At 44.9% G+C, this 15613-nt stretch overlaps 1 pseudogene; it reads right to left on the bottom strand.

Moving 5' to 3' along the window:
* The window catches only part of LOC136227137 (glucuronoxylan 4-O-methyltransferase 1-like), a 76434-nt pseudogene that overhangs the window by 35559 nt on the left and 25262 nt on the right, over positions 1 to 15613 (bottom strand).

The raw sequence follows: 15613 nt of genomic DNA, 5'->3' as shown, positions 1-15613 counted from the left end.
AATAATAAACATATTTGAACCAAAATTCACTCCCAAATAAAGCCCATTTGACACATGGACCCCTAAATGGCCCAAAGAATAGAGAAAATAATATAGGCATATATATATACATTCATTTAAAAATAATGATATACATATAACTTTAGAAAATCAAGTAAAGGATGCTACTCAATAGCTAAATATATAAATAATAATGAAAATGAAAGATACTAAATATATTTTTACTTTATTAAAAAAACATGTAAAATAATAAACGAAATTTATTGTTAATAAGAAAATAAACTCTATATCCCAAAATGACTATTGTAATATATAAAAAATGACTTTCCCAAATATACATTAAACATTAAAATGACTCCTAATTATCCTCTAAATGTCTACTAATTAATTACCTCAAAAACCCAAATAAATAATATTTTAAAATAAGACCCAATATAACTTAAATGAAATGAGAAGAAAAATCTATATATATATGTATATACTTTATTAAGTCTAATTAATTGAAAATAATATATAGACACATTAAATAAATATATGTACAAAGTATTTAAAAATAACTTAAAAGTATATATTACATAACTATACATATATATATATAAAGGACCAAAAGCTTAAAAGTTAAGAAAAAGGGACTGAAATGGCATCTTTTACGTTTTGGCAGATTTACGGACGGAAAATCCGTCGGTAAACAGCATTTAGTGACAGAAATGACAAATTACAGCAGCACTCCAATATTCTCCAGATTTATTCGAAAGCTTTAAATTAAATCTAATTCAATCGTTTTGGATTTCCGAACTACCAAAAATGGATCATAGTCGAAAACGGAAGTTCCTAAACGACGTTTTTTATTTCAAATCATTATTTGGAAATTTCTTTTAAATTAAAAACTTGTAATTACAACGTTTTCGATACCCGAACTACCTTTTTATCGGATCACGGTTCGTATTGGGATATCAAAACGAGGTTTTTTATTTTAAAACAAAACTGAATTTTATTCAACACGAAATGGAAATTAAATAAATATGTTAATTAAATAAAATGTGACAACATAAATAAATAACTAAATAAATAAAAACTATAACATAAAAATAAATAGGAGAAGAAGATAAATAAAATAAAATAAAAGAGAGTCTAGTCCTCGGATAATACCTTAAATTCGGTATCTGACAGTCGAAGCCGATTGATTCCACGAACCACGATCTTCCGTTTTTAATGAAAATTTAGTAAAAATTGAACTTTAGGAAATTTGGAATTTTTGAGAAAAAAAATATTTTTCTCAAAAAAATTCACTCTCTCTAAAAATGTTTAGAGTGAGAAAGCTCTCTCCAAAAATCCTCCTCTCCATTTTTGCATGGGGATCCGTGCCTTTTATAGGCAAACGGGTCCCCGGACCAATGGGCGACGTCCAAAGGAAATTGGGCGTCGCCCATTGGGGTTGGGCAGCCGCCCAACCTTGTGTTGGGCGGCCGCCCAACATTTGTTGGGCGATCGCCCAACAATCGTTGGGCGATCGCCCAACGCAAGGTTGGGCGCCCGCCCGACGACCCTCGGGGCGTGCCTCGCACCGTCCGGCGTGCGCACCCCGCGGCCGCCGAGCGCGTGTTCCGCACCGTCGGACGCTCACACGTCGCGGCCGCCGAACGCGCGCTTCGCGCTACCGGGCGCATGTGCTCAGCGGCCCACGAGAGCGCGCACTGTGCCACCGGACCCGGGCATTGCTCGGACGTCGAGAGCGTGCCACTCGCGGTGCGTCCGACGGACGCCGAGCGCACGTCCCGTGCCGCCGATTTTCCTTCGCTTATTATTCTTTATATATTTTTTCAAAACTTCCGAAATCAATCGCTTCAACCGTCTTGTTTTCAGGTTTTCGTCACAGGTCCTCCGACTCGGTGTCTACAGTTGCCCCTACTTTTCTATTTTGACAGTGATGTGTGTGTTTCGAAAACGTTTTTTGCTAACGCAACACATGCAATGTAAAACATATAAAAGTAAAAGACACGTAAAGAGTAGGAGGGATCATACCTGACCTTCACGCTGCGCGTTCCGATGTCGTCCTCTGATTCCTTCCATCGTCACCTTTGGAATGGCCGTCGATGAATGTTCTTTTCTCGGAATCTAGCGTAGGTTGGTTATGGCTCAAAAGCAATTTCGGTGTACGACCGTTAATGGGATGGCTCAAAAGCAACTCAGGTCTGCGACCGCGAGTAAGATGGCTCAAAAGTGACCCTGGTCCACGACCGCGGGTAAAATGGCTCAAAAGCAACTCAGGTCTGCGACCTTGAGTAAGATGGCTCAAAAGCAACTCTCGTCTACGACCGAGAGTAAGATGGCTCAAAAGCGACCCTGGTCCACGACCGCGGGTAAAATGGCTCAAAAGCAACTCAGGTCTGCGACCTTGAGTAAGATGGCTCAAAAGCAACTCTGGTCTACGACCGAGAGTAAGATGGCTCAAAAGCAACTCTGGTCTACGACCGAGAGTAAGATGGCTCAAAAGCGACCCTGGTCCACGACCGCGGGTAAAATGGCTCAAAAGCAACTCCGGTCTTCGACCGTGAGTCAGATTGCTCAAAAGCAACTCTGGTCTACGACCGAGAGTAAGATGGCTCAAAAGCAACTCTGGTCTACGACCGAGAGTAAGATGGCTCAAAAGCGACCCTGGTCCACGACCGCGGGTAAGATGGCTCAAAAGCGACCCTGGTCCACGACCGCGGGTAAAATGGCTCAAAAGCAGCTCAGGTCTGCGACCTTGAGTCAGATGGCTCAAAAGCAACTCCGGTCTGCGACCGTGAGTCAGATGGCTCAAAAGCAACTCCGGTCTGCGACCGTGAGTAAGATGGCTCAAAAGCGGGGATTGTCTCTGGATTCTTCTAGAACACTGTTGTCTGTATTTTCTTACTGGAGCTAGCATCTCGGAGGTTTAATGGGGACGTATTTTAGTCTGGAATGATATAGACTAACGATTATTTTTCTGTTGAATGTTGTCTGTATTTCGACTGGTGTCACTGTTCAGTAAAAATTGACTATTGTCTGGAGTTCATATCTTGGCAATGTTGGTCGTTGTCTGGGAGAAATGCAGACTGAAACGGACTGCAAATCGGAGGTCTGTGCACCTAGTAATTAATCATTTACTTTTTACCTTTATGTCAAATCGTACTTTTTTCACTATTTACGGGAATGCCATTCCCTTTTCTTATATAAGGTGGTGGGGTTTCATTTCAACCCCACCCCTTCTCTCTCTTCTTTCTCTTACTAGACTTCAATTTGGATTATTCTCGGGATGGATTTAGATGAATGGGATGACACTAGAGGCATGGACGAGGTTTACGTAAACCTGGATAGAGTGGATACTTTCCACGACCCTACGACGCATTTGAGCAGGACACGCTGCAACGAGGTAAGTAATTTCTCACTTTTATTTGATTCGAACTCTAGGCTTTAGCATTCCTATCCGAACATGATTTGCATGCTAACCCTTAGACTGCCTTAGAGGACTTTAGCTAGAAAACGTGAATTCCTTTATTCACAAGTAACACCTGTTTATTTTTTTAAGAATGCGCGCTATATGCATGTGAATAGTGACACTACAAATTTGTGCATGCTAACGGTACAAACAACGTGAATCGTGAAGACGTGAATAGTAAAAACGTGAATAGTGCACGTGAATAGTGAAAACGCGAATAGTGCACGTGAATAGTGAAAACGTGAATAGCGCACGTGAATAGTAAAAACTTAACTAATGCACGTGAATAGTAAAAACTTAGCTAATGCACGTGAATAGTAAAAACTTAACTAATGCATGTGAATAGTAAAAACTTAGCTAATGCATGTGAATAGTAAAAACGTGAATAGTAAAAACTTAACTAATGCACGTAAATAGTAAAACCTAATCTATGCTCCTCGTCCCCGCAGACGAGGGTGGATTAAAGAATTGACTAAACCCTACGTGAATGACCCTATAGGAGAGATTTTTACAGAAAATTGGTCCTAACTGACCGGATATGAAAGAATACCTAGTCTTAACGTGTTCTTATCAATTGCATGCTTTAGGAGCTGTATTTAAATTTTCTTGTCTTGTTCTTTTTAGTTCATTGAGATTTCGGGGACCACCGCCGAGATTCACTCGTGGTACGATAGGCTAGGTGCCGCGGCGAGAGCCCGCGTGCGGGAGTTGGGCTTCGAGCCTTTTATTGCAGCGTTGCCCCGCACCAACGGTGTATGCGATCGTTTCGGCCTACGGGCCTTATGTGAGTGGTGGGTTGACTCGACCCACACCTTCCACCTTTCTTTTGGGGAGATGACCATCTCGCCCAGAGATTTCTCACTACTGACAGGCTTGCGAGGGAGCAACACTCCCGTCCCTTTCCATTTCGATATGATGCGACCACGGGTCGACCTTGCTAGGCTCGCTGCCTTGATTGGACCGGGAGTTCGTCTTTGCGCCAAATCTACTCCAGCGAAGTTTATTTCCACCGCGAGCCTCTTGAGTCGGCGAGATTTCTGCGAGACAGACGATACCGACTTGGTGGTTCGCAGCTTCTTAGTGTATACTCTGAGTGAGATGATTTTCCGCACGAAGGGTGGAAAGGTACATGCGGGTCTCATTCAGGCACTCAGCGATTTGGATGCAGCGGCTTCCTACGATTGGGCAGGGGCAGGCTTAGCCTTTCTCTACAAGTTTTTGGATCTGACTTGCTGGAAGCGCAAGGATTTTGGTGGTTACACCTTTGCTCTGCTGGTACGTGACGCCTTCTTGACTTGCCCGTCTTATCTTCTTCGCGTTTTTCACACTCCTAGTCCTTGTTTTTTACCGCATGTGTGGGCATATGAGAGGCACATCCTTCCCAGCCGGTCTCGATCTCGACCGAGAGTACCGAGGCCGCTTTTCATGACTCGATGGAGGGATTTTGACTTGAGCGCCGAAAGGAGTCGGACGGTGCCATGGCTCCTAGATTGGATCGACTCGCTGACCCTCACACAGGTAGATTTTGCCTAATCATGCTCGGTTTTTGTTTGAGTCTTTCTGACTTTCTCTTTGTGCATTTTTTAGATTAAGTTCAGGTGGGACGACCTCGACTTCGGCCCCGATTATACATATGTATCGATGATCCAGGAGCAGCAGTGTGTGCTCACCGGCCCCTGCGTGTGGGCATGGTATTTAGGGGATCGAGGCATCACTGGAGTTAGGGACGCTCACTGGACATCGGGTGAGATCCCCGTCTCTATGTTCGTGGTGCGGACCATGCCCTTATCGACCGTTCGTCGGGACTTAACCCGTCGGTTTGTTGGTAGAGCTGTGTGGATTCACGCCGGGGGCCGTGAGCCTTACTTATCTACTCTGCTGAGCGCGAGGGATGCCCCGGCGGCAGCGATGGAGGTGGATCCGATGGCAGATGTATTTTCGAGGGAGGCTGTCGCGGCAGTCTTCGGTCAGGAGGAGGTCCCGGTAAGTGGTTCCACCCCCTTCTTATTTTACCTTTCATTCATGAGATGTTTAGGGGTTTTTATTGTGTTTTTTTTTTGCAGGAGGGGTCCTGGAGGAGTGCCCATTTATCTGATTTCTTTGACGGTACTCGAGCTCAGACGCCTGTGTGCGAGCAGCCCTACTACATCGGCGATTCCTCCAGCGCTGCCCGACCGGAGAGGTCTTCCCTAGGCGTGCCCCTACCAGACTACGGGAGAGATTATGCCACGATTTGCTATGACGAGTCCGGGGCAGCTTATGCGGGATTCCAGGCGGCTCCTCATATCTTCTCCTCGAGGGTCCTATTTGATCCCTCAGACGCTTCTCTGACCACGAGGGAGAATTGTACGGATTACGTGGGGCTGTCTGGTTACCTACGAGATCGCCTCAGCTTGCGCTGCACCGATCACCTGGTATGTATCATTACTTTACTTTAGTGTAGTGGAATGTATGCATGTATGTATGATTTATGTTTTTGGCCTATGCTGCTTTTTATCTGTTCTTTTTTTTTGTAGAGTGATCTGCATGCTCACGAGCGGAGGCAGAGCGAGTTGGTGCGGGAGGCCGACGTCCGGGTTGGTCAGGTGTATCAGGAGAGAAATGATCACTGGTCAGGGATGATGCGACGGGAGACTGAGGGTCGCCTTGCCGTCGAGGAGAGGGCGCGTGATGAGTCGATCAGGCGCCTTGCTGCAGAGGAGAGAGCACGAGCTGCTGATGAGAGAGCACGCGCCTCTGATGAGAGAGCGCGAGTTTCTGATGAGAGAGCGCGTGCTGCCGAGGAGGCACTATCTGCGGAGCGGGCATCACACCTGAGAGATTTTGAGGACTATTGGGACTTCCCTCTGTATTAGGCTCGTTATGTATTGCTTTGTAGCTTTCATTATTGCTTTGTAGCTTTCATTATTACTTTGTAGCTTTTATTAGAGTTTCCCCGATGCATAGCTAATGTATAGGGAGTGGGGTGGATAGTAGGTAGGCTTTTTGTGAAAAGTAGGATAGGAAATGTATAACTCGTGATTCATATTACCATGCATTCAGTAGATTATGATGATTCCAATCATTCTCGTCAAATATATTCATGCCTTTATTTATTTACAAACAACAGAAATACTTAGTCTCTTATACATTGTTTTTGTAATTGCTCAAGTCATAACTATTGTTATCAGGACCCGCCTTTCGGTTTTCGGATCCCGGCGATTTTTCTCCTCTCCTTTTACTATCCCGGAATTTTTAAATGAGTGCCCTTTCGGGTTTTCATCCATTGGGATTTCCCTTATTGTTGCATAGGTCGCCCTTTGCGGGTTTTCAACCTATCGGGAATTTTTCTTTATTTTTCTTTATTTTTTTTTTTTTTTACGAAAAGTATTTCTTAAGCCTATCCAGGTTGGTAGGTTCGGAGAATTCCATGCCGTCCATTGTGGTTAACTTCACTGCTCCTTTGCTTAGTATCTTCTTCACGACGAATGGTCCTTCCCAGTTAGGCCTGAACTTCCCCCTCGGGTCGGTGTGCGTCACACGGATCTGTTTCAGCACCAAATCTCCTTCTTTGATAGGACTGGTCTTGACCTTTTTATGGAAAGCCCGAGCCATTCTTCTTTGATATAACTGTACATGGTAAAGTGCTTCCATCCTTTTTTCGTCAACTAGAGCCAACTGCTCACATCGCTTCTTCGCCCATTCCGCCTCGGGAATTTCTGCCTCCACTGCGATTCTCAACGATCGCTTTTCGATCTCAATCGGCAAGACTGCTTCTGTTCCATACACCAAAGAGAATGGCGTTACCCCAGTTGAGGTTCTAATTGTCGTGCGATAAGCCCATAATGCGAGTGGGAGCTGCTCATGCCAATTCCGATGTGATTCCACCGTTTTTACGAGAATCCTCTTAAGGTTCTTATTAGCTGCTTCTACTGCTCCATTAGCCTGTGGACGGTATGGAGAAGACCTGTGATGTTCAATGCCATATTCTCGGAAAAGATTTCTTACTTCCCCCTGAAACTGGACCCCATCATCCGTAATCATGTGATGAGGCACTCCGAACCTGGTGATCAAGTGTTTTTCAATGAACTTTCTCATCTGCTTGGATCCCAGTTTGCTAAACGGCTCTGCTTCTACCCACTTGGTGAAATAATCGATGGCGACAGCAATAAACTTATGTCCGTTTGAAGCGTTAGGCCTTACTTCGCCGATGATGTCAATGCCCCAAGCAGGGAATGGCCAAATAGGTGCTAGCACATGTAGTTCCATGGCCGGAAGATGACTGCAATCGCCGTGGATTTGACAATCATGGCATTTCTTTGCATACTCGTTACAATCTCTTTCCATGGTGAGCCAGTAGAAGCCTTGTCTTATGATTTTCTTTGCTAACACCGCTCCTCCCATATGGGCCCCGCAAATTCCTGAATGCACCGATTCCATCGCCCCGCGGGCTTCTCCCGCATCTAAGCACCTTAGCTGTAACCCATCGATGTGCCTTTTGTAAAGTAAGTCGTCGTGGATGACGAACTGCCGAGCTAACCTTCTAATCACTGCTTGATCCCTCGGTTCTGACTCTGCCGGATATGTTCCATTTTTCATGAAGTTCACGATATCGAAATACCACGGTTTTTCATCTGCCCCTAACAGCATTACATCCTCGTAGCATGGTTTGTGAGATCTCCTTAATACCAACGGTTTCGAGGCAAGGTTCCGGGGATTGTCCCAAACTGACACCAAAGTGGCCAAGGCATCCGCCGCCTGGTTCTGTGCTCGAGGAATATGATAGAAACGGCATTCTTTGAATCTTTGTACCAACCCTTCTAGCTGATCGAGGTACGGACGTAGTCTTTCTTCTCTTACCTCCCAGTTTCCTTGTGCCTGTTCGATGATCAACTTTGAGTCACCCCAAATTTCGACATATGACGCTCCTAGTGCCGCTAATGACTCTAAACCATAAATGCACGATTCATATTCGGCCATATTATTGGTGAGAGGGAAGGACAACTTCTTGGCCATCGGGATCCTTTCTCCTTCCGGTGAGGTAAGTAGTACTCCTACTCCGGCTCCATTCGAATTAACTGCTCCATCGAAGAACATTTTCCACGGTATAACTTCGATTGCGTTCAAGTGCTCATCGGGGAAATCATAGCTTACTTCTTCCTCTTCTGCATTCAGGGGTTGGTTAGCCAGAAACTCTGCCACGGCCCTTCCTTTGATAACCTTCTTCGTCACATATTCAATGTCAAACTCGGACAGAAGCAACAACCATCGGGCTAACTTCCCCGTCAAGGATGGAGTTCGGTACAAATACTTCACGGGGTCCATCCGAGAAATAATGATCACTTTATACGATTGAGAATAATGCCGTAGTTTCTTTGTCAACCATACTACTGCCACGCATTTCTTTTCCATAATGTTGTACTTGAGCTCGTACTCCAGGAACTTCTTACTCAAATAATACACCGCGTGCTCCACACCGGTGTCTCCCTCTTGAGCCAACATTGCCCCAATAGATCGCTCCTCGATCGCTACATAGAGGAGAAGCGGCTTCCCTAGTTTAGGCGGTCTCAGCACTGGCGGATTAGACAAATAGTTCCGGACGCTCTCCAAAGCTTGTTGACACTTATCATTCCAGATGGTGGGTTGGTCTTTCCTTAACAACTTAAAGATTGGCTCGCAGATTGCGGTGAGTCTCGCTATGAACCGACTGATATATTGAACCTGCCCCAGAAACCCTCTCACTTCTTTCTCATTTTTCGGCGTCGGCATCTCCTGTATAGCCTTCAATTTATCAGGATCCACCTCGATTCTCTTATTTCCGATTACATAGCCTAAGATTTTCCCCGACGAAACGCCAAAAAAGCACTTCTTCGGGTTTAACCTTAGCTTGAATTCTACAATTCGGGCCAAAAACTTCTCGAGCGCGGCAAAATGCCCTTCTCTTGTCTCTGATTTGACCATCATATCGTCCACGTAAACTTCTACCTCCTTGTGTATCATATCATGGAACAGTGTTGTGGCCATTCTCTGATAAGTTGCCCCGGCATTTTTCAACCCAAACGGCATTACTCTGTAACAGTATGTCCCTCACTCAGTTGTGAACGAGGTTTTTGCTTTGTGCTTCTCGGCCATCTGAACTTGCATGTAGCCCATGAAACCGTCCACATTCGTGTGTAAGACGCTTGATGCTGCACTGTCGATCAACACGTCAATATGAGGCAACGCGAATTCATCCTTGGGGCATGCCTTATTAAGGTCTCGATAATCGACGCACATTCTTACTTTGCCGTCCTTCTTCGCGATGGGCACCACATTTGCGACCCAAGGGGGATAGTCGATTTCTTTGATGAACCCTGCTTCTAACTGCTTCTTCACTTCTTCTTTGATCTTATCTGCCCATTCCGGTCTCATGCGTCAGAGCTTCTGCTTTACGGGCCTCGCCTCGGGATAAGTTGGAATGCGGTGAGTTACGATAGATTGATCAATTCCAGGCATGTCTTCGTATGTCCAAGCGAATACAATTTCGTATTTTTTAATTATTCTCTCAAATTCTTTTCTCTCTTCAATAGTTAATGCTTGAGCAATTTGTATAAGTTTAGGATTTTCATCCGTACCAAGATTGAAAGTTGACATTTCTATCGTATTGATTTCAAATGTAGGCATGTTATATGAATGAGAATGCATGGAATGATCATGATCAACATCAAGCAAGTAAGCAAAATCAGAATTCATTTCATTGATAGCATGGGTGATTACATCATCTGATTCAAACAAAGCAGTAATACAATTTTCGTCATCAGGGTCTTCGGACTTCTCATGAATTTTGGAGGTACTAGGCTCATCTCCCGCTCCTGCAGTTGCTTCAATGGTGATGACTTGCTCCTCGGCATTCAAATCCAGCGTCATAATCTCCTCGACAAAGCAGCTCGCCTTTCCTTTGCCCCAGTCGGCAACATCATTGAAGATTTCGAACCCCGGCAGAATCTTTCCTTCGGCGCTAACAGCCACTTCCGACTCATCATCAGACTCATCCCAGATGTTGATCGGAACCCTCTGATTGATACCTTCCTCGTCGGAGGAACTTCCCCAAACGTCCACGACCATCAGATCCATTATGTGAGGGAAATTCAGATTTATGTAGGAAGGGTCCGACGATCCATACCGAGCCCAGCCTATCAGTTCTTCATAGTCCTTGAGGAACACTCTATTCATTCTTCTAGCCACGAGTGGAATAGCACCCTTCCGGATGCACATGAGTTGCTCCTGATCACTCAAGGTGACCCGACACGAGGCATACTTGAACCTCCATCTTCTAGCATAATCCACAAATGGTTCCTCGGGGAATTTCCTAATCCTTTATAAATCTTCCAACGACCCTGTCCACAGAATGTACCTCTCATACCTCTGCACAAAGGCCTCCATGAGGGATCCCCAGTCCTCTTTTGTCTTTGCCGCGAGCATTCGGTGCCACATCAAAGCTTCTCCTGTGAGTGTCTTTGGAAAATGCTGGACTAACTCACTTCGGTAGAGTCCCGCGTCAAACATGTAGGCACGGAAATGGTTTATGTGATCAATGGGGTTCTCATCTCCCTTATACTTAGACATGGCTATTACTGCTTCAGGTGTCTCCTCTTCGGATAATGCAGGCATTTCCTCTGGACATTCCCATGCGGCGTATTTCTTGATGAATCTCTTAGTCATTTTTGCCCAATCTGCTTTAACGTGCATTGGAAGAGACATGTACCACACTAGTGACTCTCCTGCCAGTGAGTTGCAAAACAAGCTCGTGATCTCCCCCTCTTTGAAACCTAGAGGACCCATAGCCGACAGATAAAAATGCAAGTGCTCCATGGGGTCCTTCCCTTCATTATACTTGCTGACAGTCGGAAACGGACGTTTGATAGGCCCAATTTGCATTGCGCTATATTCCCCTGCCCGTATTTTGTCTCTTCGATACTTCATCAAAAACAAGCTTGACACCAGTGACCAATCATGCTTAGTCGCGTCAGGTAGCGATTGAAACCACTTCAAAGGTTCGCCCACCAGTGAAAGATGGAACCATGGAGCGACCTCTTCCACTTTGTATGGCTCTCCAAACATAGCACACACGTATCCATACAAATGAGCTTCGGGGTCTTCTACCCCACTAAACAATTTCAACACAGGCATGATCCTCCGAGATGAGACTTCCTCGGTCTCCTCAGTTTCAGTTCTATCATCCATCACTTCTTCTGTTGGCTCCTCTTCCAAAGCCGACACATACAAACCATTTCCCACATTATTCTTCTCATCGGAGTCCCACAACTCCTCTACGTTCTCCTTGAAGGATTCCATCACTACACATTCTGTCAAACCAACTCCGATCATGCTCACCCTATGATTAGGCAATGGATTACGCCTAGTGGAAGGGTTTGCTGACGAAGGATCAGCTATCTTTTTCTCCTCGATTAAATCCTGGATTTCGTGTTTCAGCCTCTCACAATTCTCAATTGTATGCCCATAACTGCTATGGAATTCACAATACCCTCTAGCCTGTATCTGCGGAGTAGGTTGAGCTTTGTTATACGGGGTAAGGGCTTTCAACAATCCCTTTTTTTGCAGACGCTCGAAAACTTTCGCGTAAGTCTGATCGAACTTGGCGAACTACCTCTTTTCAATAGCATTAAGATCAAGCACTTTCACTGCTGCGGATTCTGTACTCGTACTAGGCCCTCCGGCACTATATCCTGACTTCGTCCACTTGGTATAAGCTTTCTTCGGCTCTCCATCCCCTTCAACCGTCAAGGCACAACTATACATCTGATTGAAATCCGTAAATGGCATATACCGCAACTCATTTTTGATATACGGCAACGTGTTGCCGACCACCATTCGAATCTGATCCTGCTCGAGCAGCTTTTGTTTCATCACTACGGCCTTAGCCCTCCATCTTTTCACAAAATCGGAAAAGGATTCCCCCAGCATGTTGCTTAGTTCTCTCTAACTCTTTCAAAGTGACCTCCAGCATGGTGTTAAAGCTATACTGAGCGATGAATGACTTCGCTAATTCCTTCCAATCCCTCTTTGTTACCACCGGAAATGCATGAAACCATGTGAGGGCAGCCCCCTCTAGGTAGGTGTTAAACAGCCCTAGGACTTGATCCTCAGTCAGGATCGTGTGCTTCATCACATCAACATACTGATTCATGTGAGCGGTGGGATCTCCAGTTCCATCGAACTTTTTCATGTCGGGGAGCCGGAATTTCAAAGGCAAAGCTGTTGCCGATAAACAATTCTTCAAGTTATAAAAGTCCTGACTCCCGGAACTTCCTCCACGCAAGTCCTGCACTTCCTGTGTGATGTGTTGCTTCCACTCCTCTTCCTTAGCTTTCTCTTTCTCTAACTGTTTTCGGATATAATCCTGATAATCCTCCTCATTCCCAAAGCGAGGACCATCGTTCACCTCATTCTCAGCACGCTTACTACCACTCTTGTTGTCCTTCAGTGCTAACTCAGCTAGCTGGGCCAAGATCGCGGCCAGCTGATCATTGATATTGTTCACAGAATTCTCCAATTCAGCCACTTTCTCGTCGGTCGCAGACATACTGACGGAAGACTGAGTATACCCAGACGAAGATGATTCAGAAGCCACAACTACTGATTCTGAACTGTCTACTCGTAGCTGATCAAACTGTCTGACAAGCCGATTACTCTCGCGAAACCACAACCACTTAATGATGACGTCTGCGCGAACGGTATCCATTAGTATGTATGCATGATTTTATATGCATGATTCGTGGTGTGTGCGTTTATTTATTTACGATTATAAGATAAGAAGAACAAACGTTAGTTCTATTTACACGTATCACAACATCTCTCTTCCACCCTTATTCCTCCACACACTCGTTGGTCCAGGTCTCTTTCCTAGGATTTTGGTTTTTGGCTCACATTGCGGTCCAGGGGACGCGTGATGCCGTCGATTATTGCGGGAAATTAAATCATCCATCAGACAATACAGTTCATTTTGACGTATCCGCGTTCGGTGACTAAGAAATCGACCAAGTTGGATTGTCCTTTCGGAATAACTCGTCTTTTGTCCTTTCGCGAGACGCATTAATTCGGGTTTTGACTCCCTTTGAGCGCATCTCAGTTTTTAGACGTGGTACGAGTTATTCTTCTAGTCCAATCGTTCGTTATTGTCAATGATTCGTTCCCTTTTGTTCGCGTGGGTTCGTGTCTCGATTTTGGATTACAACGGGATCTTTTGGATCTATCGAGAGACGTAACCACGTGTTTATTTAGTGATGGAATCACTTTTGGATTTTATTTTAGGGAACGGACTCATCGCGTAACGCGTTTGTTCTTAGCGTCGAGGATCCGTTTGCTCATTTTAGCTACATGAAAAGACGGTGAGTCTTATTTTGAGCGCACGGTAACCTTTCGGCTAGCAACAGTTCGTTGTTCTTCTCAATCCTACGGGATATATCATCTTAGTGTGGTTATAGAAAACCAACCTTTCGTTAAATCGCGTGTTTGTTCGAAGCGAGGATACCACCATTTTCTTTCCTTTAGGCGCGAATTTAAGCAAACACGTATATCGGGCCATATTTCTTGCAGTTTTGGTAACGGTCGAAATGATCGAGTCGTTAGTCAAAACCCGCAGTCTCGTCCATATGGCGCAATTATATGGTTTGGCTTAATTTGGCTTCGAGATTTTAAACGGGGTATACACTCGTCCGAGGCACGTATTCAACGATATTGGTTTATTTTCTTTAACTACCCTCGGGATTGATATATATCGTAGTCTCGGAATGATTTTGGTCGATTAGTTCATTTTTCTTTTCTTTTATTTTCTTAGTCACCTTTGCGGACACATCCATTTCTCTTAAGAACGACACGAGGCATAACGTAAAAGCTCGTCTTTTATTCGGAAGGGACGGGCTACTTGTGCGAAACTTTTCAAGTTACGACAGGGTTGTTCAAGACAGAAATGTTCTTCGTTTTCGTTTCGTCGTGATCTCGTTTTATCCCAATTTATCTAAAGAATGTGAATAACGGCTACTGTTAATATAGTCTTTTGTATCGAAATGTAACTATCATTAACACTGAACCGATTCATACTAATACGTGATTACGTCATAATGCATTTCCTGAACACGTGCCTTCATCGGGACATCGAAAGGGACAAGGCGGGTCGCACATGTTCATTCATACGAGATAACTAAGTCGTCTTTAGTTCAAATCGTTTCGATGTTTTAGGGTAATTAGTATGTCGATTCATGAGTATATATTAACGCATCGTCTCATTTTCTTTACATACTTTAGGATTAGACACGTATCATGGCGGTTTGAAAACACGAACTGATTCATTTATCACATCAAAAATAGTAACAGGTAATCCTATGGAAACTTCTAAGGCTACTATATGCTGACACGGCTGACCGCGGGACCTCACAGGACCGCACAAATTCGCCCCTAACGAATGGATGGGGACCCTTTGGCGCCTTACTGTAAGGGGGAACTTACACTAGCCTCTTTCGAGCGACGAATGGACTCTCGCTAGAGGTTTCGCGGAAATTACCCAAAGGGTTTGCAATAATGCACATGAATGCATACGAAAAGAAGTAAAACGATCCGTCCCCGTTAAGGGCTTAATACACGCCTTCCGGAATCAAATTTCTCGCTTCCCCAGCAGAGTCGCCACTTGTTAGACGAGGTGCCGCGGCCTAATCTCCCGGGCGGACCGGGGGGTGGACAACCTCATGGCGACGTAAGCGGTGATTGGCGCTGAAAGCAACCAATCGTGGAATCAAGCTGCTCGGCAGGACCGGAGCTCGGAGATATGGAAGAGTCGCCACCCACGAATGGGAAAATGAACACCGATCCCTTGCGGGAGACCGGTGTGGGTTCGGAAAACTTAGGTACGAGCCGAGAAGGCTAGCTCCTTTCCGGAGAAAGGCTACTAGGCACCCCAACATCGCCCGGTTATGAACCACCGGCCTCCTACTCAGCATGTTAGGCGATAACGGACTAATCGTATACTTCTTTAAGTTTAAAATTCATTTGAAACCCTTTTCTTTCTTTTTTTAGAAACCGTTTTGAGCATATATTATTGGAAAGCCACACTAGTAAAGAATCACCCATTTATGTTATACATACACAGAGAAGGGGGAGAAAGAAGTGATTTATTTACAA

Source organism: Euphorbia lathyris, chromosome 4 (genome assembly GCF_963576675.1).
Source record: "Euphorbia lathyris chromosome 4, ddEupLath1.1, whole genome shotgun sequence".
Taxonomy (NCBI): Eukaryota; Viridiplantae; Streptophyta; class Magnoliopsida; order Malpighiales; family Euphorbiaceae; genus Euphorbia; species Euphorbia lathyris.
The sequence above is the reverse complement of the archived record's forward strand: the minus strand, read 5'-3'. Positions and strand labels throughout refer to the sequence as shown.